General features: G+C 40.3%; 1 protein-coding gene across 1 annotated transcript in view; it reads left to right on the plus strand.

The window, feature by feature from the left end:
- TWSG1 (twisted gastrulation BMP signaling modulator 1) overlaps positions 1-24,022 on the plus strand; it is a 65,727-nt gene that overhangs the window by 25,653 nt on the left and 16,052 nt on the right. The gene's annotated exons all lie outside the window — the stretch shown is intronic.

The following is a 24,022-nucleotide window of genomic DNA, read 5'->3' on the forward strand; positions in this document are numbered from 1 at the left end:
CTTCCTTATTTGACTGAGATAGAGGATCCTCTGTGCTTCTGAGAGATCGTTTATTGCATGCTCCTATCATCGTTGTTTTGCATGTTTTTTTCAACAGAGTATAAACTCCTTCAGAACAGGAATATAGTCATACTGATGTTTTTTACATTATCCTTTATCAAAATAGGCTATATGCATATAGTTTTTAAGGTACATAGTACTAACACAATCCCATCTCACTTCTGTCCAAGCCTTTGATCCTATGCCCAGAGACTACCACTTACAACTTTTCAGCGTTGCACTTCTTCCATAATTCTGAATAATAACCCTATACTACTCTCTTGATTCTTTGATGTTAGAAACTATCAGTTGACTTCCTCTTATGATAGACACACATTTAGTTCTGTTCTCTCTTAATCTTCCTAATGTGATTTTATCACTCCTTCTAGTGAAATCAGTATTTACTTTAATAATCACTCTAATGAATTAGTGATATATACTCATGGGATGCATAATAAGGTCAGCACTAATTAATTAAATGAGTTATCCCATTATCTGTCTTCCTGTATTTTGGGTGTACTTCTTGAGAGATTTCCTAACCTTTTCACCCTTGTATTAATTTTTTAAATTTTTACTTCCTTTTTTAATTTCCAAGAGCCCTTCTCTGATTGTTCTTTTTGAAGGAACATACTGTTCTTGTTTTTTATGTAATATATTTTTCTTATCTTTCTGGAATTCTTAATTACACAGTTTTGTGGTTGCTGTTGAGTTTTTTCCTTCTACTCCTTGCATGTTTTCCATTTTCTCAGGTGTCTGGTGACCCTTGGCTGTCTATTCCTTTGTACAATTTAGGTACTCCAAAGCGGACTGGGAGTACCTAATCCATGGATGGGGCATGGAATCTAGTTTGCCTCACTAAAAGGTGGTTGGAGGATGAACTGCCTTTTTCACTGACGAGCCCTCTTATTTCATGTCTATAGATCTTTCCCTTTAGGGTTGCACATTTTTTCTAGAGAAAGATTTCCCGGTTCCCTGCTGGGGTTGAGGCTGGGGCAGTATGCCAGGCTGCAAATGTTCTGGGAACCTGAGGGGTGAGGTCACAGTGAACAGTGAGCATACTTTTATTTACTTTCCTTGTTTTTTTCCCATACTCATCTCTATCCTTTGCCATTTTTGGCATTCCCAGTCCAGGGCCTCTTTGGCTTAATTTCTCTAAAGAATAACTCTCTCCTTTCCTACAGTTGTGGAAGAAGAGACAGGGACCTGAAGGTGTAACCACCCCACAGAATAGGCTTGCCTCTGCCACACTGGCACCTCCAGCTCCTGAGTCTCCTCAGGGTTCCGTGGGGCACGTGGCCTGTGTGGAGACTCTGCTCAGTCAGGTACCTTTAGCTCTTAGCTTCTCCACACATAGAGTTAGTGTTTCCATTTCTTGTTTTTCTTTAGTGCTTTGTAGTGAATTCTGAGAGAATGGGGGCACAAGTATCTTTTCCTCTGTCCTCTTATATTCATCTTGGTATCTCTAACGGCTAGCTTTGAATTATTTTAGGGCATTAACTTTATATTAATTTAATATGTACAATGAAAGTAAAAAAGAGAAAATAGCCATCTTAATCTCTGATATACACACATAAGATTTTTTTTTGAGACAGGGTCTTGCTATGTTGCCTAGGCTGGAGTGCAGTGGTGTGATCATGGCTCACTGCAGGCTCAACCTTCTGGGCTCAAGCAGTCCTCCTGCCTCAGCCTCCCAAGTAGGTGGGACTGCAGGCATGAACCACAACACCCAGCTGATTTTTGTCGTTTTGGTGGTGCCAGGGTTTCGCCATGTTGCCCAGGCTGGTCTCAAACTCCTGGGCTCAAGTGATCCACCCGCCTCGGCCTCCTAAGTGCTGGGATCACAGGCATGAGCCAGTGTGCCCAGCCTCACACGTAAGAATTTAATTTAAACATGGATGCCAAAATACACAAATTAACTTTTATTGATAGCATTGCCTAAAATAATGTGCACGTATATGTGTGAGAGTGTTTGTGCGAGCGTATGAATGTGAGTGTATGTGTGTTATATATGTGTGTATCTTAACCATCACACCATGATGACAGTGCTGTTCAGTGTCTTCTTTTAGAAAAAGAGTTCTGCATTTTTTTCCACTGAGAAAGAATAATTATACATGCTTATATCTCTACAATTTTAGAAGCAACTGATATGCTTCCAGGCTAGTTCTCATTTAAAAAAAAAAAAAAAAAAAAAAAGAAAAGCTTATTTACCTTTAAGGGTTGGATGTCCAGTTTTAAACTTTGAGTAAGTTCATAATGTAACTTTATCTTTCATTTTAAATTAAGTTAATCTTGCCACTTTCTAGGATAAAATTGAGATATTCCAGTTCTATTTATATAGCAGTCCTCCTCCTTATAGGCAGCTCTCTTCCAAATTAGGCTCTCTTAATGTCCTTTGCAAACCTGCGGCTGCTCCTCCTTCCTAAGTTGAAATAGTCCCCATACTTTTCATGGGTGGGGCACAGACCTCTGAGAGAACCCAAATTAGAATGCAGCCTCCCTTTCCTCTCTCATTCTGTGGACTTCAGCACACACTTTCTCTAGGAAGCTTTCTCCTGTGGCTCCCTTGTATAAGAGCTTCCCTTTTCTGATTGTTTCTGAAGGTAAGAATAACTACCATAGTTCATTTTCATCGTTGCTCTCCAACATATTCCTCAAATCCTGTGGGTTTTGGATCCCAGATCTCCACCCACAAGCCCTTTTTTCTTGTTTTACTATTTTTACTTTTCCAAATGTACACAAAAATAGAGAGTACAGTGATCTGCTGTACGTCCTACCTGCTTCAACAGTCGTTAATACATTGCCAGACTTGTTTCATCCATTCATCTGTTGGTATGTGTCTATTTTCCCCCACAACCTTTTTGTTTTGCTTGGGTATTATAAAGTAAATCATTTCACTATTACCCCGATGTACTTTAGTTATACATCTCTAAAAAAGAGTATTCTTACATAACACAATGTCATTACTGTAATGTAATTAACAGCACATCTTTATTTTATTTTTATCTTTATTTTTGAGGCAGAGTTTTGCTCTTTCGCCCAGGCTGGAGTGCACTGGCGCGTTCTCGGCTCACTGCAACCTCCACCTCCTGGGTTCAAGTGATTCTCCTGCCTTAGCCTCCCAGGGAGCTGGGACTACAGACAAACGCCACCATACCCAGATCATTTTTTGTATGTTTTGTACAGAGGAGATTTCACCATGTTGGCCAGGCTGGTCTAGAACTCCTGACCTCAAGTGATCTGCCCTCTTCAGCCTCCCAAAGTGCTGAGATTACATGCGTGAGCCACCGCACCTAGTCATTTAACAGGACTTCTTTAATATTGTCTAATACCACTCAGATCATACTTAGATTTCACTGAAGACTCAATGTGTTTGACAGTTGTTTTTCTCAAATCAAGATCCAAAAAGGATTACTCACTGTATTTGGTTGTTAGATTTCTTAAGTTTTTTAAATTCTAAAACAGTTTCTCCTCCCCGTTTCTCCCATCCTTTAATATTCTACTGGCTTTTTGAAGAAACTAGTCATGATTGGTTTCTTCAAAATAAACCACATTCTGGATTTAGCTGATTGCTTCTTTTGGTTATTTAACATGTTAGTTGGTCTTCTCTATTTCCTGTAGGCTGGAAGTTAGATATAAAGGCTTGATTAGATTGAGGCTCAGTTTTGGGGAGGAGGGAACAGTGGTATAGTGTACACAAAGGCAAACAATATCCAGACATCCTGCTTTTAGTAATGCTAAAATTGATCCCATGAGTTCTGATGGTGAAAGTCCGATCCCTTGGTGATAAAGGGCCTCATCAGCCTTTCACCTGGTGATTTCACCCTTCCTTGATGACCATTGCCTAAGTCAGCTACTTCATTAGAAGTTGTAAAACAGCCAGGCATGGTGGGTCATGCCTGTAATCCCAGCACTTTGGGAGGCCAAGTTGGGGAGATCACCTTAAGTCAGGAGTTCGAGACCGGCCTAGCCAACATGACGAAACCCTGTCGCTACTAAAACTGCAAAACTTAGCCAGGTGTGGTGGTGGGCATCTGTAATCCCAGCTACTAGGGAGGCTGACGCAGGAGAATTGCTTGAACCCAGGAGGCAGAAGTTGCAGTGAGCTGAGATCATACCATTGCACTCCAGTCTGGGCAACAGAGCAAGACTCTGTCTCAAAAAAAAAAAAAAAGAAAAAAGAAAGAAAGAAAAGAAAAGAAAAAAAAGTTATAGAACAATGATTTTCTATTTTTATCATTACTTCTGCAGTTATTCGCTGGAATTTTTCTGTATAATGTAAATGGAATCCTACATTACTACATAGTAGCTTAAAATACATTTTAGAAAAACATGATGGCCGGGCGCGGTGGCTCAAGCCTGTAATCCCAGCACTTTGGGAGGTCGAGACGGGCGGATCACGAGGTCAGGAGATCGAGACCAGCCTGGCTAACATGGTGAAACCCCGTCTCTACTAAAAAATACAAAAAAAAAACTAGCCGGGCGAGGTGGCGGGCGCCTGTAGTCCCAGCTACTCGGGAGGCTGAGGCAGGAGAATGGCGTAAACCCGGGAGGCGGAGCTTGCAGTGAGCTGAGATCCGGCCACTGCACTCCAGCCTGGGCCACAGAGCCAGACTCAGACTCCCTCTCAAAAAAAAAAAAAAAAAAAAAAAGAAAAACATGAAATGATGAATGATTTAATAATAGACTCTTTAATGCCATTAAGACATTATAACTTCGATTCATGTTTAATGTGCATTAAAAGTTGGATTCTGCCTGATCATGATGGCTCATGCCTGTAATTCCAGCACTTTGGGAGGCCACAGCAGGAGGATCACTTGAGCCCAGGAGTTCGAGACCAACCTAGGCAACATAAGGAGACCCCATCTTTACACAAAATAAAATGTAGTTAGTTAGGTGTGGTGGCATGCACATATGGTCCCAGCTACTTGGGAGGTTAAGGCAGGAGGATTACTTAAGCCCAGGAGGTCAAGGCTGCAGTGAGCTCTCATTGCACCACAGCACTCCAGCCTGGGCAACAGAGTAAGACCCTACCTCTAAAAAAATTTTTTTTAATAAATAAATAAATGTTGAATTCTATGGTTAAATTATTTTAAAAAAATTGCCTGGGTGCAGGGACTCATACCTATAATCCCAGCACTCTGGGAGGCCAAGGCAGATGGATCACTTGAGTTTGAGACCAACCTGGGCAATATGGCAAAACCCCTATCTACAAAAAATGCTACTTGGGCAGGAGCAGGGGCTGTGGCAGGAGAATCGCTTGAGGCCAGGAGATTGAGGCTGTACTGAGCCATGTCTGAGCCACTGCGCTCCAGCCTAGGTGGCAGAGTGAGACTTTATCTCAAAAAAAAAGAGAAAAAGATAAAAAGAAAGAAAGAAAAAGAAAAAAACTGGGCCAGGCGCAGAGGCTCACACCTGTAATCCCAGCACTTTGGGAGGCCTAGGTGGGAGGATTGCATGAGCCCAGGAGTTCAAGAGCAGCCTGGGCAACATAGGGAGACTCTGTCTCTACACAGTAAAAAACAAAAAATTCACTGGGCATAGTAATGCACACTTGTAGTCCTAGCTACTTGGAGGGCTGAGACAGGAGGATCACTTGAGCCCAGGAGTTTGAGGCTGTAGTGAGCTATAATTGCACCCCTGCACTCCGGCCTGGGCAACAGATCAAGACCCTGTTTCAAAACAATTAAAAGAAAAAATTAATAACTTGTGCCAATGAATTAAAACATGGCAAGCATGAACTTTTTCATCTTGAACCACCTGTTTAGCATGTCATGGAACACTATAATTCAGTGGTGCACTGTTTGTATAATGTTGGTCTAGAAATAGCAGATTCTTTGTCGTACCAAGATAATTTATTGTACTTAATAAATTGGAAGCATCATAAGCTCCAAGACCAAGGCTGGGAAGGCTGCTGAAAACCTGCTTAGCAACCACAACTTGGCCCATTTCGCCACACCAGCTCACAGATCCTAGATGTCGCTCTGGTGAATGGAAGAAAGGGGTACAGGGAAAGAACCAGAAAAGGTGGGTGGTGTCAGGCAGTGGGCACAGTGCCTGCAAAACCCAGGAAAACAGGATCAGACAGCTCTGCACTGGGAACGCAACCCTGGGACAGGCTCTACCACCTAGTGGATCACATGTTTTTTCTTTAATCCTGCTCTTTGTTAGGCAAATGCTTTGAACTCTGACTTTGAACTCAGCGCCACAGTTCCAGTACTAACCTTGATGGGTCTCGACATCTTCCTTTTGGAACACCCAGGCTTTTCGTTATGACTCTCTCGTATCTCAGGTCAGATCCAGGTAGATCCGTTGGTTCCTGCGCAGAATGGATTTCTGTCTTGCTTCACTCTAACACGTGTTACTTTTCTAATATTAAGGAATAAATAGGTGCTAGGAGTTCAGATTTTCTATTTTTTGTTTTAAGAAAAGCTATGCAAATTATTTAGATACAACATTTACTATTATTAATTTTAATTAACAAGTAAAAATTGTATATATTTACCCGGTGCAACAGGTTGTTTTGAAATGTGTGTACATTGTGGAATGGCTGCATAGAGCTAATGAGCATGCATTACCTCACCTTTTCTGTGTATGGTGAGAACACTTAAAATCTACTCTCTTAGCAATTTTCTTTTTTATTTTTTCTTGAGATAGGGTCTCTGTCACCCAGGCTGAAGTGCAGTGATGCCGTCATAGCTCACTGTAGCCTCAACCTCCTGAGCTCAAGTGTTCCTCCCACCTCAGCCTCCCAAGTAGCTGGGACTGTGCTACCTCGCCTGGCTAATTTTAAAATTTTTTGTAGAGAGGGGGTCTCAATGTGTTATCCAGATTTGTCTTGAACTCCTGGGCTCAAGCAATCCTCCCACCTTGGCTTCCCAAAAGTGCTGGGATTACTGGTGTGAGCCACTGTGCCCAGTCAGCAATTTTCAAGAATACAGTACATTGTTATTAGCTATAGTCACCATGTTGTACAATAGATCTCTTGAATTTATTCTTTCTATCTAACTGAAATTTTGCATTCTTTGATGGACACCTCCCCTTTTCCTCAGCTCCTGGTAACCATTCTGCTTGCTGCTTCTTATGAATTCAACTTTTTTAGATTCCACATATAAGTGAAATCATGCAGTATTTGCCTTTCTGTGTCTGCCTGATTTTACTTAGTGATGTCCTCCAGGTTCATCCATGTTGTTGTAAATCGGGGCCCCCAACCCATGAGTCATGGACCAGTAGCAGTCCGCCACCTCTTAGGAACCGGGCCACGCAGCAGGAGGTGAACACCAGGCAAACGAGCATCACTGCCTGAGCTCCGTCTCCTGTCAGGTCCGCGGCGGCATTAGATTCTCACAGGAGCTTGAACCCTATTGTGAACTGCACGTGCAAGGGGCCTCGGTTGCGTGCTCCTTATGAGAATCTAATGCCTGATGATCTGAGGTGGAACAGTTTCATCCTGAAACCAGTCCTATTGCCACAAAGGCTGGGGACCACTGACAGGATTTCCTTCTTTTTTTAAGGCTGAATAGTATTCCATTGTATATAAAGCAGAATCGTATTTTATATTGTATATATAAAATATACCACATTGTGCATATATACCACATTTTCCATATCCATTTTTGGAGAATTAGGTTAATCTCTATCTTGACTATTGTGAATAGTGCTGCAGGGCACATGGGAATGCAAATATCTCTTTGACGTACTGAGCTAGTTCTATTTTTAATTTTTTTAGGAACTTCCATACTGTTCTCCATAATGGTTGTACTAATTTACATTCCCACCAACAGTGTGCAAGGATTCCCTTTTCTCCATGCCCTCTCCAACACTTGTTGCCTTTCATCTTTTTTATAGTGGCCCTTCTAAAAGGTATGAGGTAATATCTTATTGTGGTGTTGTTTTGTTTTGTTTTGTTTTGTTTTTGAGATGGATCCTCACTCTGTCGCCCAGGCTGGAGTGCAGTGGCATGATTTCGGCTCACTGCAACCTCCACCTCCCGTATTCAAGCAATTCTCTGCCTCAGCCTCCCAAGTAGCTGAGATTACAGGTGCCTGCCACCATGCCTGGCTAATTTTTTTGTATTTTTAGTAGAGATAGGGTTTCACCATCCTGGCCAGGTTGGTCTTGAACTCCTGACCCACCTTGGCCTCCCAAAGTGCTGGGATTACAGGCGTGGGCCATTGCACCTGGCCATTATTGTGGTTTTAATTTGTATTGCTTTGGGCTGGGCGCAGTGGCTCACGTTTGTAATTCCAGCACTTTGGGAGGCTGAGGCAGGTGGATCATTTGAAGTCAGGAGTTCAAGATCAGGCTGGCCAACATAGTGAAACTCCATCTCTATTAAAAATACAAAAATTGGCTGGGCACGGTGGCTCATGCCTGTAATCCCAGCACTTTGGGAGGCTGAGGAGAGCAGATCACCTGAGGTCAGGAGTTTGAGACCAGCCTGGTGAACATGGTATAACTCCGTCTCTACTAAAAATACAAAAATTAGCTGGGCATGGTGGCACATGCCTGTAGTCCCAGCTACTCGGGAGGCTGAGGCAGGAGAATCGCTTGAGCCCGGGAGGTGAAAGTTGCAGTGAGCCGAGATCATGCGATTGCACTCCAGCCTGGGCAACAAGAGCAAGACTCTGTCTCAAAAAAAAATAGTAGTAATAATTAGCTGAGCGTGGTGGCGCACGCTTGTAATCCCAGCTACTCAGGAGGCTGAGGCACAAGAATCACTTGAACCCAGGAGGCGGAGTTTGCTGTCAGCCAAGATAGTGCCATTGCACTCCAGCCTGGGCAACAGAGTGAGACTGTGTCTCAAAAAATAAATAAATAAATAAATAAATAAATAAATAAATAAATAAATAAATAAAATAAATTGTATTGCTTTGATGATTAGTGATTTTGAGCATTTTTACATATACAGCATATGTCTGTTAGCAATTTGTATGTCTTCTTTTGAGAAATGTCTATTCTGATCCTTTGCCCTTTTTTTTTTGGGGTGGGGGGGTGTTGAAGTCTTGCTCTGCCACCCAGGCTGGATGCAATGTGGCGATCTTGGCTCACTGCCCCCTCTGCCTCCCAGGTTCAAGCAATTCTCATGCCTCAGCCTCCCGAGTAGTTAGGATTACAGGTGCATGCCACCATGCCTGGCTAATTTTTGTATTTTTAGCAGATACGGGGTTTCATCATGTTGGCCAGGCTGGTCTCAAACTCCTGACCTCATGATACTCCCACCTCGCCCTCCCAAAGTGCTGGGATTACAGGCATGAGCCAGCACGCCTGGGCCCTTTGCCCATTTTTTAATATTGGATTATTTGCTTTCTCACTGTTAGGTTGTTTGAGTTCCTTTTTTTGCTTTGAGACAGGGTCTTGTTCCGTTGCACGGGCTGGAGTGTGTGCACCACCATACCCAGCTTACTTTTTAATTTTTGTAGCAATGGGATCTCACTATGCTGCCCAGGCTCATGTCAAGCTCCTGGCTTCAAGTGATCTTCCCACCTCAGCCTCCCAAAGCACTGGGATTACAGGCATGAGCCACCATGCCCAGCCCCCTGAGTTCGTTACATATTTTTGATATTAACTGCTTATCAAATGTATGGTTTGCAAATATTTTTTCCCATTCTGTAAATTGTCTCTTCATTCTATTGATTGTTTCCTTGACTGTGCAGAAGCTTTTTACTTTGATGTAATTCAATTTGTCTATTTTTGCTTTTGTTCCCTGTGCTTTTGAATTCATGTCCAAAAAATCATTGTCCAGCCAGGTGCAGTGGCTCACATCTGTAATCCTAGCACTTTGGGAGGCTGAGGTGGGTGGATCATGAGGTCAAGAGATTGAGACCATCCTGGCCAACATGGTGAAACCCCGTCTCTACTAAAAATACAAAAATTAGCCGAGTATGGTGGCATACGCCTGTAGTCCCAGCTATTTGGGAGGCTGAGGCAGGAGAATTGCTTGAACCCGGGAGGTGGAGGTTGCAGTGAGCCGAGATCATGCCACTGCACTCTAGCCTGGCAACAGAGCGAGACACCATCTCAAAAAAAAAAAAAAAAAAAAAAATCATTGTCCAGACCAGTGTCGTGGAGCTTTAACCTCTATCTAGTTTTAGATACATCATGATCACTTTCCAATCCCCTCCCAAATTCAACCATTGTCAGTGTTGAATTTCGCTGAATACATATGCCAGAATTTGTATGCCAAAGGATAACGCTTTATGTGCTTTTTTGTAGGGTTTTATTTTGCCAAAGATGTTTGTTTGGTCTAGATGTTTGCAATTGTTACCGGATAAGTACTTAAAGACACCAAAGACTCTAGTCATTTACGCCTATTCAGAGTTTACTTTTAAAACTGATGCATTGATTCAGAAAACCGATAAAAACCAAAACTGAATGTCATTTATCCATTGGGTCACATAGCACAGGACCTAATTCCAAAATTAAGTCCAGCCACAGATGTTTTCTACTAGTAATAGTAGCTTCTTCCTTAGAGTGAATTTTCTTCGAGGACATTCATTTAAGTATCCTTTCCTGCTCTGAGCCCATCAAAACTTGTGAGCTGTATAAAATTCGAGCCATAACATAATATTCAGGAACAATTTCAATAACCTTTTCCCCCCAGAAAAGCTATGTTAGGTAATTGTTCATTTTTTAAGTTAAGGGGATTTTTCTCTAAGTAGCCAAAATGGAATAATAATAACTTAACTCTGAGGTGTTTCCCTGAGATATTGAATAGCAGTACCTTTACTCCAGATTAAACTTAAAAAAGAAATTCCCTTTTGTGTGATACCCGTTGGGCCTATTAGACTGATCTAACTTCCCTCACTTTTGGAAATGACAGATTGACCCTATACTTTAAAATGGCTTATAAAAGTCCCTTAAGTTGCCACAAAAGCAGGTTTGGGGTTGCATTATGAATATTTAGAAGTGAATTTTTGTTTTTTAGTATTTGCGTATGACCTCAAATGTGAGTCTCAGCCAAAGCAAGGAAACTGCATTGATTTAAAGGATTTTAGAAATCACTTTTTTTTTTTTTCTTTTTTTTGAGATGGAGTCTTGCCCTCTCGCCCAGGCTGGAGTGCAATGTCATAATCTCAGCTCACTGCAACCTCTGCCTCCCAGGTTCAAACCATTCCCCTGCCTCAGCCTCCCGAGTAGCTAGGACTACAGGCGCATGCCACCATGCCTGGCTAATTTTTGTATTTTTAGTAGAGATGGGGTTTCACCATGTTGGCCAAGCTGGTCTCAAACTCCTGACCTCGTGATCTTCCCCGCCTTGGCCTCCCAAAGTGCTGGGATTACAGGTGTGAGCCACCGTGCCCAGCCTATAAATCACTTATATACATAGTTTGCCTTCGTTATCCTAAAAAGAACTTTGAGGTTGCTTGTAGTATATTTCGTATATATTATCTGCCTTTTTAGAAGACAATTTAAAAAGAAGTCCTACCCCAGTAGCAATGAACACACCAAGAATAAGTGAAGATAAAGTGAAATATTTGTGTTCTTTTTTTTTTTTTTTTTTTTCTTGAGACAGGGTCTCACGCTGTCGCCCGGGCTGGAGTGCAATGGCGCAATCTGGGCTCACTGCAACCTCCGCCTCCCGGGTTCACGCAATTCTCCTGCCCCATCGTCCTAAGTAACTGGGATTACAGGCGCACACCACCACACTTGGCTAATTTTTTGTGTTTTTAGTACAGACAGGGTTTCACTGTGTTGGCCAGACAGGTCTCAAACTCCTAACCTTGTGATCCGCCCTCCTTGGCCTCCCCAAAGTACTGGGATTACAGGCATGAGCCGTCACACCTGGCCAACGTTTTTATTTTTAATTGATCTAACAGATGACAGCTTGTTCAAAATAATAGCAACACTGTATTTAATTATGTGTGCCTATGTATATATATACATTATATACAGTAGTTCCCCCCTTATCTGTGGGAGATACATTCCAGGGCCCACAATGAATTCCTGAAACCACAGATAGTACCAAACCCTATAAATACTATACTTTTTCCTATATATACATTGCTATGATGCAGTTTAATTTATAAATTAGGCATAATAAGAGATTAACAATAACTAAGAATAAGAGCAATTTATAACAATAATACGGTAATAAAAGTTATGTGAATGTGGTCCCTGTCTCTCGCTCCCCCTCTCTCAAAATATCTTAATATTTTCAGATGATAGTCAACCACAGGTAATTGAAACTGGAAAAACTGCAGATAAGGGGCAACTACTGTATATATATTATATATACATGTATAATATGTTCTTATGTTTGCTTATTATAAGTGAAATGAATGAAAACAATGATACATGGACAGGAGGGAGGAATTAGGATTATTTTGTCATTATAAGGTACTCACACTACCCATGAAGTGATATAGTCTTATTCAAATGTGAACTTGATTTATTGTAAATGTATATTGCAAACTCCAGGACAACCACTAAAAAAAGTAGAAGCTTAAAAAAGAAGAGAAAATGGAGTCAAATAAAATGCTCGATTAAAACCAAAAAGGTAGGAAAAGAGTAGAAGACAAAAATAGGAACAAAAGACAGGAGCAACAAATAGAAGATAGTAACAAATATGATAGATATTAATCCAGTTATATTAGTAATCATTTTGAATATCAGTGGTCTAAATGCAGCAATTAAAAGAGATTATTAGAGTGGATCAAAAAACAAGACCCTACTGTATGTTATCTACAAGAAACCCACTTTAAATATACAGACATATAGATTAAAAGTGAATGGATGGAGAAAGATATACCATGCTAACACTAATCAAATGTTAAGTGAGAACAGCTATATTAATTTCTGACAGAGAAGACTTCACAGCAAGGAAAGTTATCAGAGATAAAGAGGGACATTACATAGTGATAAAGGGGTCAATTCTCCAAAAAGAAATAACAATCTTTAATGTGTATGCACCTAACAACAGAGCATTAAACTGTGTAAGGCAGGGCCAGGTGCAGTGGCTCATGCTTGTAATCCCAGCACTTTGGGAGGTTGAGGCAGGTGGATCACTTGAGGGCAGGAGTTCAAGACCAGCCTGGTCAACATGGCAAAACCCTGTCTCTACAAAAAAAAAAAAAACAAAAAAAAAAAAACGCAAACATACAAAAATTAGCTGGGCATAGTGGTGCATGCCTATAATCCCAGCTACTTGGGAGGCTGAGACATGAGAATTACTTGAGCCTGAGAGGCAGAGGCTACAGTGAGCTGAGATTGTGCCACTGTACTGTCCAACCTGAGTAACAGAGTGAGACTCTGTCTCAAAACAAAACAAAAACAAAATTATGTGAGGCAAAAACTAACAGAACTGCAGCAGAAATCCACTCTTAGAGTTGAAGACTTCAACCCCCCTCAGCCCAGGAGGCAGAGAATCCATAGGGACATGTTTGAACTAAAAACACCGTTAATCAGCTGAATACAGTGGATATCTATTGACTGTTTCATCCCACAACAGCAGAACACTCAAGCATGTAAGCTGTTTCTCAAGCTTGTGTGAAGCATTCACCAAGATAGATCACATTCTGAACCATAAAACACACCTTAGCAAATTTAGAAGAACAGAAACCCTGCCATGTCTGCTCTCAGACTACAATGGAATTAAATAAAAAATCAATAACAGAAAGATAATTGGAAAATCCCAAAATATGTGAAGATTAAGCAACACACTTCTAAACACAGGGATGAAAGAAGAAATCTCAAGAAAATTTAAACCTTTTGTACTAAATAAAAAATGAAAACATCAAAATTTGTGGGATGCAGTTAAAGCAGTGCTTAAGGGGAATTTATAACATTGGAATGTTATTAGAAAAGACAAAAGATCTAAAAATAATCTAAACTTCAACTTTAGAAAACTAGAAAAAAAGCAAACTCAATCCAAAGTAAACAGAAGAAAAGAAGTAATAAAAATTAGAGTAGAAATCAATGAAATTGAAAATAGGAACTCAATAGAGAAAATCAACCAAACCAAAAGCTGGTTTTTTGCAATAGCTCAATAAAATCAATAATCTTCTAACTAGGTTAAGAAAAAGAGAGGACACAAATTACTAATAGCAGAAATGAAAGCGAGAACATCCCTATAGATCCTATGGACATTAAAAAGGACAATAAAAGAATACTATGAAAACGCTTTGCCCAGAGATTTGATAACCTAGGTGAAACGTACCAATTCCTTGAAGGACACAATCTGCCAAAACTCACACAAGAAGAAAGTCACACAAGACTTCAAACCTATGTTTTTTAAATAAATTGAATCAATTGCAAATAACCTTCTAAAATAGAAAGTACCAGGCCCAATGGGTTTACTAGTAAATTCTACCAAACATTTAAGGAAAAAATACTAAGACTCTACAGTCTCTTTCAGAAGACAGAAGCAGAGAGAATTCTTCCCAACTCATTCTGTAAGGTTAGCATTGTCCTAATACCCAAATTAGACAAAGATATTACAAGAAAACTACAGACCAATACCTATCATGAACATAGAGGCAAATTCTCAACAAAATATTAGCAAATCAAATACAGCAATGTATAAAAATAAATTTACACTATGAGCAAGTGGGATATATCCCAAGTATGCCATGCTGGTTCAACATTTAAAAATCAAGCAATGTGGGCCGGGTGTGGTGGCTCGCGCCTGTAATCCCAGCCCTTTGGGAGGCCGAGGCGGGCAGATCACGAGGTTGGGAGATCGAGACCATCCTGGCTAACACAGTGAAACCCTGTCTCTACTACAAATACAAAAAATTAGCCGGGCGAGGTGACGGACGCCTGTAGTCCCAGCTACTCGGGAGGCTGAGGCAGGAGAATGGCGTGAACCCGGGAGGCAGGGGTTGCAGTGAGCCAAGATTGTGCCACTGCACTCCAGCCTGGGTGACAGAGTGAGACTCCGTCTCAAAAAAAAAAAAAAAAAAAAAAAAATCAAGCCATGTAATCTATCACATCAACAAGTTAAAAAAGAAAAAAAAAATCACATGAAAGAAAAAAAATAACAAAAAAAAAAAATCTGCATCTATATCAATAGATGCAGAAAAAGCATTTAATAAAATCTAACACCCGTTCATGATAACAACAACAACAAACAACTCTCAGCAAGCTAGGACTAGAGGGAAACTTTCTCAACTTGGTAAAGAATATCTTCAAGAAACTTACAGCTAACATCAAACTTAATGGTAAGAAACTGAAAGCTTTCCCACTATAGTTAGGAACAAGGCAGGGATGTCCCCTCTTATCACTGCTTTTCATCATCATACTGGAAGTCCTAGCTAATGCAGTAATACAAGGAAAGGAAATAAACGGTGTACAGACTAGGAAGGAAGAAATAAAACTATCTTTGTTTGAAGATGACATGATTGTCTATGTAGAAAATCTGAAAGAACTGACCAAAAATACTCCTGAAATGAATAAGCAATTACAGTAAAGTTGCAGGATATAATGTTAATATATAAAAAGCAATTGCTGTTCTACATACCAGCAATGAACAGTAGAATTTGAAATTGAAAACACAATATTATTTATATTAGCATCCCCAAATACTTAGGTATAAATCTAACAAAATATGCACGAGATCTGTATGAAGAAAACTACAATGAATGAAATCAAAGAATTAAATAAATGGGGGATGTTCTATGTTCATGGATAGGAAGATTCAATACTGTCAAGATGTCAGTTCTTCCCACCTTCATCTATAGATTTTTTTTTTTTTCTTAGACGGAGTCTCACTTTCACCCAAGCTGGAGTAAAGTGGCACGATCTCGGCTCACTGCAACCTCTGCCTCCTGGGTTCAAGCAATTCTCCTGCCACAGCCTCCCAAGTATCTGGGATTACAGGCACCTGCCATCATGCCCAGCTAATTTTTTTGTATTTTTATTAGAGACAGGGTTTCACCATGTTGGCCAGTCTGGCTTTGAACTCCTGACCTCAAATGATCCCCCCACCTCAGCCTCTCGAAGTGCTGGGATTACAGGCATGAGCCACTGCACCCGGCCTTTGTCGATAGATTTAGTGCAATCGCAGTAAAAATCCTAGCAATTTATCTTATGGATATTGACAAACAGATTCTACAGTTTATATGGAAAGGCAAAAGACACAGAAGAGCCAATATTGAAGGAGAGAAGAAAGTTGTAAGACTGATACTACTGGGCTTTAAGACTTACTATAAAGCTACAGTAATCAAGACTGTGGTAATGGCAAAAAAAAAAAAAATAGACAAATAGATGAAAGGAACATAATAGCCCAGAAACTGACCCACATAAACTTATGGCTGGCCCTTTATATCTTTGGGTTTTGTATTCTTGGATTTAGCCAATTGCAGACCAAAAATGTAGTTAGGGCTTGACATGGTGGCTCACACCTATTATCTCACCCCTTTGAGAGGCCAAGGAGGGTGGATTGCTTGAACCCAGAAGTTTGTGACCAGCCTAGGTAACATGACGAAACCCCATCTCTTCAAAAAATAAAAGAATTAGCCAGGCACGGTGGCACACATCTGTAGTCCCAGCTACTCAGGAGGCTAAGGTGGGAGGATTGCTTGAGCCTAGGAGGTGGAGGTTTCAGTGAGCTGAGATTATGCCACTGCATTCCAGTCTGAGCAACAGAGCAAGACCCTGTCTCCAAAAAGAAAAAAAAAAAATGTATTAGGCCTATGATGGTTATGTCTGTACTGAACATGTACAGAATTTTTTTTCTTGTCATCATTCCTTTAACAATAAAGTATAACAACTATTTACATGTTACATAACAGTATGTTTATACTGTATTATGTACATAAGTAATCTAGAGATTATTTCAAGTATTCACGAGGCTGTGCGTAGGTAGGTTATATGCAAATACTACACCACTTTATATAACAGACTTGAGCATCTGTGGATTTTGGTGTTTCCTGGGGGGTCCTGGATCCAATCCCCCACAGATCTATCAATGGATGACTGTAGTCAAATGATCTTGACAAAGGAGCAAAGGTAATACAATGGAGCAAAGATAGTCTGTTTTTTTTTTTTCTTTTTTTTTTTTTGAAACAGAGTCTTGCTCTGTTGCCCAGGCTGGAGTGCAGTGGTGCAACCTCGGCTCACTGCAGCCTCCACCTCCCAGGCTCAAGCAATTCTCCTGCCTCAGCCTCCGGAGTAGCTGGGATTATAGGCGTATGCCACTACGCCCGGCTAATTTTTGTATTTTAAATAGAGACAGGGTTTCACCATGTTGGCCAGGCTGGTCTCGAACTCCTGACCTCAAGTGATCCACCCGCCTCAGCCTTCCAAAGTGCTGGGATTACAGGCATGAGCCACCGTGCCCAGCCTAAACATAGTCTTTTTAACAAATGGTGCTGGAACAACTGGCCATCCACATGCAAAATATGAATCTATACACAAATCTGTTTCACAAAAATTAACTCAAAGTAGATCACAGACCTAAATAAATGTAAACACAATACTGTGAAACTCCTAGAAGATAACATAAGAGAAAATCTAAATGACCTTGGATTTGGCAGTGACTTTTAATTTGTGGGCTTTTGTTTGAGATGGGGTCTCCACTCTGTTGCCCAGGCTGGAGTGCAGTGGCGTGATCTCAGCTCACTGTAGCTTTGACCTACCAGGCTCAAGCCATCTTCCACCTCGGCCTCCCAAATAGCTAGGACTACAGGCTTGTGCCACCACGCCTGGCTAATTTTTGTATTTTTTGTAGAGATGGGGTTTTGCCATGTTGCCGAGGCTGGTTTTGAACTCTTAAGCTCAAGTGATCCACCCACCTTGGCCTCCCAAAGTGCTGGCATTACAGGCATGAGCCTGGCAATGACTTTTTAGATATAACATGAAAGAAAGAACTGATAAACCAAACTTCATTAAAATTAAAAATTTCTACTCTGCAAAAGACACTGTAAAGAAAATGAAAAGTTCAGCCACAGACTGGGAGAAAATATTTACAAAAGTTGTATCTGAAAAAGGACTGTTACCCAGAATACACAAAAACAAGACAAGGATGCCCTCTCTCACCACTCCTATTCAATATAGTATTGGAAGTCCTGGCCAGAGCAGTGAGGCAAGAGAAAGGAATAAAAGGTCTCCACATAGGAAGAGAGGAAGTCAAACTATCCCTGTTTGAAGGCAACATGATTCTATATCTAGAAAACCCCATAGTCTCTGCCCAAAAGCTCCTTGAACTGATAAATAGCTTCAGCAAAGTTTTGGGGTACAAAATCAATGTACAAAGATCAGTAGCGTTTTTGTACACTAACCGGCACCCATGCTGACAGCCAAATCAGGAACTCAGTCCCATTCACAGTTGTCACAAAAAGAATAAAATACCTAGGAACACACTTAACCAGTGAGATAAAAGATCTCTACAGTGAGAATTACAAAACACTTGTCAAAGAAATCAGAGATGACAAAAACAAATGGAAGAACATTCTATGCTCTTGGATAGGAAGAATCGATATCATTTAAATGGTCATACTAGCCAGGTGTGGTGGCTCACGCCTGTAATCCCAGCACCTTGGGAGGCAGAGATGGGTGTATCAAATGGGTGGATCACTGAGTTTAGGAGTTTGAGACCAGCCTGGGCAACTTCACAAAACCCCATCTCTACAAAAAAATACCAAAAAAAAAAAAAAAAAAGGCTGGGCATTGTGGCTCACACCTGTATTCCTACCTACTAGGGAGGCAGAGGCTGAAGGATCACTTGAGCCTGGGAAATGAAAAAATGCTCAATATCACTAATCATTAGATAAATGCAAATCAAAACCACAACGAGATAGTATCTCACACCAGTCAGAGTGACTATTATATTAAAAAGTCAAAAAATAGCAGATGCTGGCGAAGTTGCAGAGAAAAGGGAACACTTATATACTGCTGGTGGGTGTGTAAATTAGTTCAACCATTGTGGAAAGCAGATTCCTCAAAGAACTAAAAATAGAACTACCATTTGACCCATCAGTCCCACTACTCGGTATATACCCAAAGAAATATAAATCATTCTACCTTAAAGACACGTATGTTCATTTCAGCACTATTCACAATAGCAAAGACATGGAATCAACCTAAATCCCCATCCATGTAGACTGGATGAAGAAAATGGTACATACACACCATGGAATACTATGCAGCCAGAAAAAAGAATGTGATCTTGTCCTTTGCAGAAATATGGATGGAACTGGAAGCCATTACCGTTACCTGTAGCAAAGTATCGCAGAAACAGAAAACCAAAGACCCCATGGTCTCATTTATAAGTGGAAGCTAAATAATGAGAACACATGGACAGAAAGAGGGGAACAACAGACACTGGGGCCTACTTGAGGGTGGGGGTGGGGAGGAGGGAGAGGTTTGGAAAAACACTATTGGGTACTATGCTTAGTATCCAGGTGATGAAATAATCTGTATAGCAAACAAGTTTACCTATATAACCTGCACAAGTACCCCTGAACCTAAAATAAAGTGAAAATGTTTTGAGAAAATAGATCCCAGAGGAAAAAACTATAATGGACAGTTCTATATAAAAGAAATACATCTATCCATGTATCCTATTGTAGAATAAAAAGACTTGTTTGGAAAAAGAAACTTCTTAGTATTTTTATTAGAAGTGCCTTGAATCTATAGATCGATTTGTAGAGAATTGATGAAGCTTTAATATTGATTCTTCCTACCCATAAACATGGTATTACTTTGTTTTTAATGAGAAACTCAGTTGAGACTGTACTATGGAGTGAATTAATTGTAGTCTTTTAAAACTTGATGCTTCTTTGATTAAAGATATCCTGAAGAGAAAAAACGATCCTGATTTCTTAACATCAGGCATTCCCTGTATACTGCGCTGTATATTGTGCGACTCATTAGAGAATTTTGTCTAGTAAAACAATTTTTAATTCTTTAAAATGTCAGGGTAGCAACGTCTAAACTGAATTTGATCTAGTCAGTCATGGAATATTTTGTGAAACTTAATAATAGCTAATGCTTTTATAGCATCTTGTGTGTGGCAAGCACTCTCCATGTATTACTTCATTCAGTCCTAACAACAAACCTGAAGAGTGTGAGAGTGTTATTTTCCCTCATCTGTTCCACACATGAGGAAACTGTGGCCAGAACTTAATGACCTCCTAAGGTCAAATAACTAGGACAGAGGAAAGCCAGAGTTCCAGTCACACAGTCTTGCTTCAAGGGTCCCTGCTCCGTGATCCAGTATGTTACACGGCTTCTTGATGTTATACAGTATTCAGCTTCTTGTGAAGATGAAGGTGAAGGTAGTTATCATTCTAAAATCACGTCATATGCACAGTAGCTTTCATCTGTAGCATAACTATTAGTCTTGAGCTAGTAATGATGTTGGTTTTAATAAATAGTTATTTACAACTACTGATTTTTCATAATCTCCAGAAAGGTAACTGGGACTGAGGACAAAGCTGTAGTCTGTGAACTTAGATTTTCTCTTTGGATTCAGCCAGATTGCCTGAGAACTGCATACTTAGACTGCATTTTTGTGGCTCTTTATGAAATTGCCTCAGCTGAACTACACTTGGCTTTACACATTGAGTCTTCATTTAGAGGCAGCGTATAAATATGACAATTTGAGAGAGGACAGATGGTAGTGAGATTTTTATGTTTATCAAAACAGAGCCCAGGTTTTAAAAGATGAAGAAAGCTGCCCTAGACAATGTCATGCCCTCATTTTTCAGTTTCAGTCATTATTTGTCTCAGCAGTGTCCTTTTGGCTTCACTGTGTCTTCTAATATCATCAGCCAAATTGTTTCTTTCTTTTGTAATCTGTAGTTTCAAAATAATAGTTGTTCTGCTTTCAGAAAAAGACAATTATACTGTTGATTTGGTTCTTTTAAAAAACTATACACACCCTCTGGAGATTGATTTACTCCCTGTATTCATGCTGAGGAAACTAAGTGCCAGCAATGAAAACTTCTGTCTACTCTCGAACCCCTCTCACAATGAAGTCTGTTTGCTCAGATGCTGTGAATCCCATCAGCTTTTCTGGGTAACTGCCGGCACATTTTGCCATAGCGATCTAGCTACTTATTATGGCTAGTCTCCTGCCATCTGTTCTTCTAATGCAACTGTTCTCAAACATTTTTCTTTTTAATCTCAGGACCCCTCTACACTCTGAAAAATTCAGTCTTTTGTGATGTGTTGTAATGGTTGAAGTATATAAAGAAGATACAGCCTCACACAGCTATGTAATTGGAAAAGAAAAGAGCATTTTTAATAGCCTCATCCAATAATTATGTATCTGGAGTATCGTATTAATATATTCAGTGTTTTAAAACTCATGAAGTAATAATTTTGCATACCTAGGTAGGGTAGATTACTTAAGGTTCAAGCATTATGTTAAATTTTTCAAAAATGTAGAAAAGAAAGCCACCTAGCATCTACTACTATTAACATATATGTATTTCTCTTTGAAATATAATTTACAAACTGAAATGACTACTTGAACATATCCTTGAACATAGTAAATTCAAGCAATGCCGAGAAGGTGTTTATAATGAAATGCCTCCCTTTATACCCCTAGTTGCTCTCCCTCAAGTTGTTTATAATACAGCTAGTAAAGAGGTATATATTTTTGAACCTATTTTTGAAATATACATCTAGAAAGTATACCCCACAAGTGTACAGCAAAATAAATATACCTGACCTTTACACGTCCCTGTTACTAGCATCCATACGGAAAACCAGAACATTGCTAGCACCACCAAAAACCTCATTGTGCTTATCCGCACATTTTAACATAGTTGTGCTTAAAACTCTACGATACCTTTAGAATAACTCTAAGATATCTTTATCTTTTAAAAACTCTAAGATATCTTTAGAATAACTATATTTATTTGCATCAAAAGATATCTTTCAATAATTTTTTTGGTCTTTTTTTTGTCATGTACAGAAAGCACTTACATGAACCATACATCTCAGCTTTGGTTTCCTCTTTTCCTCATCACTGGAAAGTTCTAACTTGTGGGAAAGTTAACCATATTTAGAAAAAACAAGAGGAGGCTGGGCATGGTGACTGGGCGTGGTGGCTCACACCTGTAATCCCAACCCTTTGGGAGGCCAAGGCAGGCAGATCACTTGAGGCCAGGAGTTCAAGACCAGCTTGGCCAACATGACAAAACCCTGTCTCTACTAAAGATACAAAAATTAGCTAGGCGTGGTGGCACACACCTGTAATCCCAGGTACTCGAGAGACTGAGACGGGAGAATCACTTGATCCCAGGAAGTGGAGGTTGCAGTGAGCCTATATCGTGTCAGTGTACTCCAGCCTGGGTGACAGAGCGAGACTCTGTCTCAAAAAAAAAGACTGGGTGTGGTGACTCACGCCTGTAATCGCAGCACTTTGGGAGTCCGAGGCAGGCAGATCACCTGAAGTCAGGAGTTCGCCTGGCCAACATGGTGAAAACCTGTCTCTACTAAAAATAAAAAAATTAGCGGGGCATGGCAATGGGTGCCTGTAATCGCAGCTACTTAGGAGTCTAAGGCAGGAGAATTGCTTGAAACCATGAGGCAGAGGTTGCAGTGAGCTGAGATCCGGCCTCTGCACTCCAGCCGGGGTGACAGAGCAAGACTCTGTCTCAAAAAAAAAAAAAAAAAAAGTGTATTGGAAAAATAATAAATTAAGAGAGGCTGGAAAAAAAAAAAAAAAGAAATAAAAAGAGACTCTCCCCAACAAACTCTGTCAGCAACTTTAGGTAACAAATAACAAAAAGGTTGAGGTGAACCATTTAATATCAAAATATGTCTTACATACAACGACTAAATATACAAATTTGAAGAACACAAAGACCAGTATGGCCAGATGTTCATAAATAAGGGGAAGAGTAGAGAAAGATGAGTGAGAGAGGTAGGTCAGGACCAGATCTTGGAGACCATGGAAGGGAGTTTGGATTATATCCTAAGTATAATGGAAACTCACTGGAGAGTGTATGGTGGTGACATCTGAATTACTTTTTTTTTCTTTTTTTGAGACAGAGTCCTGCTCTGTCACCCAGGCTATAGTGCAGAGGCGTGATCTTGGCCACTGCAAACTCCGCCTCCCATGTTCAAACGATTCTCCTGCCTCAGGCTCCCAAGGGGCTGGAATTACAGTGTGCACCACCATACCAAACTAATTTTTGTATTTTTAATAGAGATGGGGTTTCACCATGTTGGCCAGGCTGGTCTCAAACTCCTGACCTCGTGATCCGCCCACCTTGGCCTCCCTAAGTGCTGGGATTACAGGCATGAGCCACTGCACCTGGCCTTGAATTACATTTTTAAATGATCATTCTGACTATTATATGGAAGGTAGATTTGAGAATGTAAAGAGAAGAAACAAATTAGGAGACTGTTGCAGTAGTTCAAATAAAAGATTATGGTGGATTTGACTAGGATTACTGATAGCAGTAGAAATGGTGGAGCTCAGATTCTGAAAATATTTTGGAGGGAAACTGTCAGAATTTGGTTTGAATTGGATATAAGATCTGAGAAAAGAGAGGAATTAAAGTTGACCTATGAGGTAGCTAAAGTGGGGTGGATTTACAAATCATTATCATTAAGGAATTGACATTTTGACCAGAGTGTTGGGTGAATCTTTGATGTGAATATTGAAATTGTCAAGAATGACAGTGGGTCCAGTGGTGGAAATGAGATAGCGATCCAGGTATTGAAGTTTATTAGTAAGTAGGGGGGAAGTGGCTGAGTATACAAACATAGTAGCCAAAAGGAAAGAAAAGGAATGGTAACATTAAATAATGTGTGATTGTTATTTTATTTTATTTATTTTTGTTTTTGAGACAGAGTGTCGCTCTGTCTCTGTCGCCCAGGCTGGAGTGCAGTGGCCAGATCTCAGCTCACTGCAAGCTCCGCCTCCCGGGTTCACGCCATTCTCCTGCCTCAGCCTCCCGAGTAGCTGGGACTACAGGTGCCCGCCTGACCCGGCTAGTTTTTTGTTTTTTGGGTTTTTTTTTTTTTTTTTTTTGCATTTTTTAGTAGAGACGGGGTTTCACTGTGTTAGCCAGGATGGTCTCAA

The sequence above is a fragment of the Chlorocebus sabaeus genome, chromosome 18 (genome assembly GCF_047675955.1).
Source record: "Chlorocebus sabaeus isolate Y175 chromosome 18, mChlSab1.0.hap1, whole genome shotgun sequence".
Taxonomy (NCBI): Eukaryota; Metazoa; Chordata; class Mammalia; order Primates; family Cercopithecidae; genus Chlorocebus; species Chlorocebus sabaeus.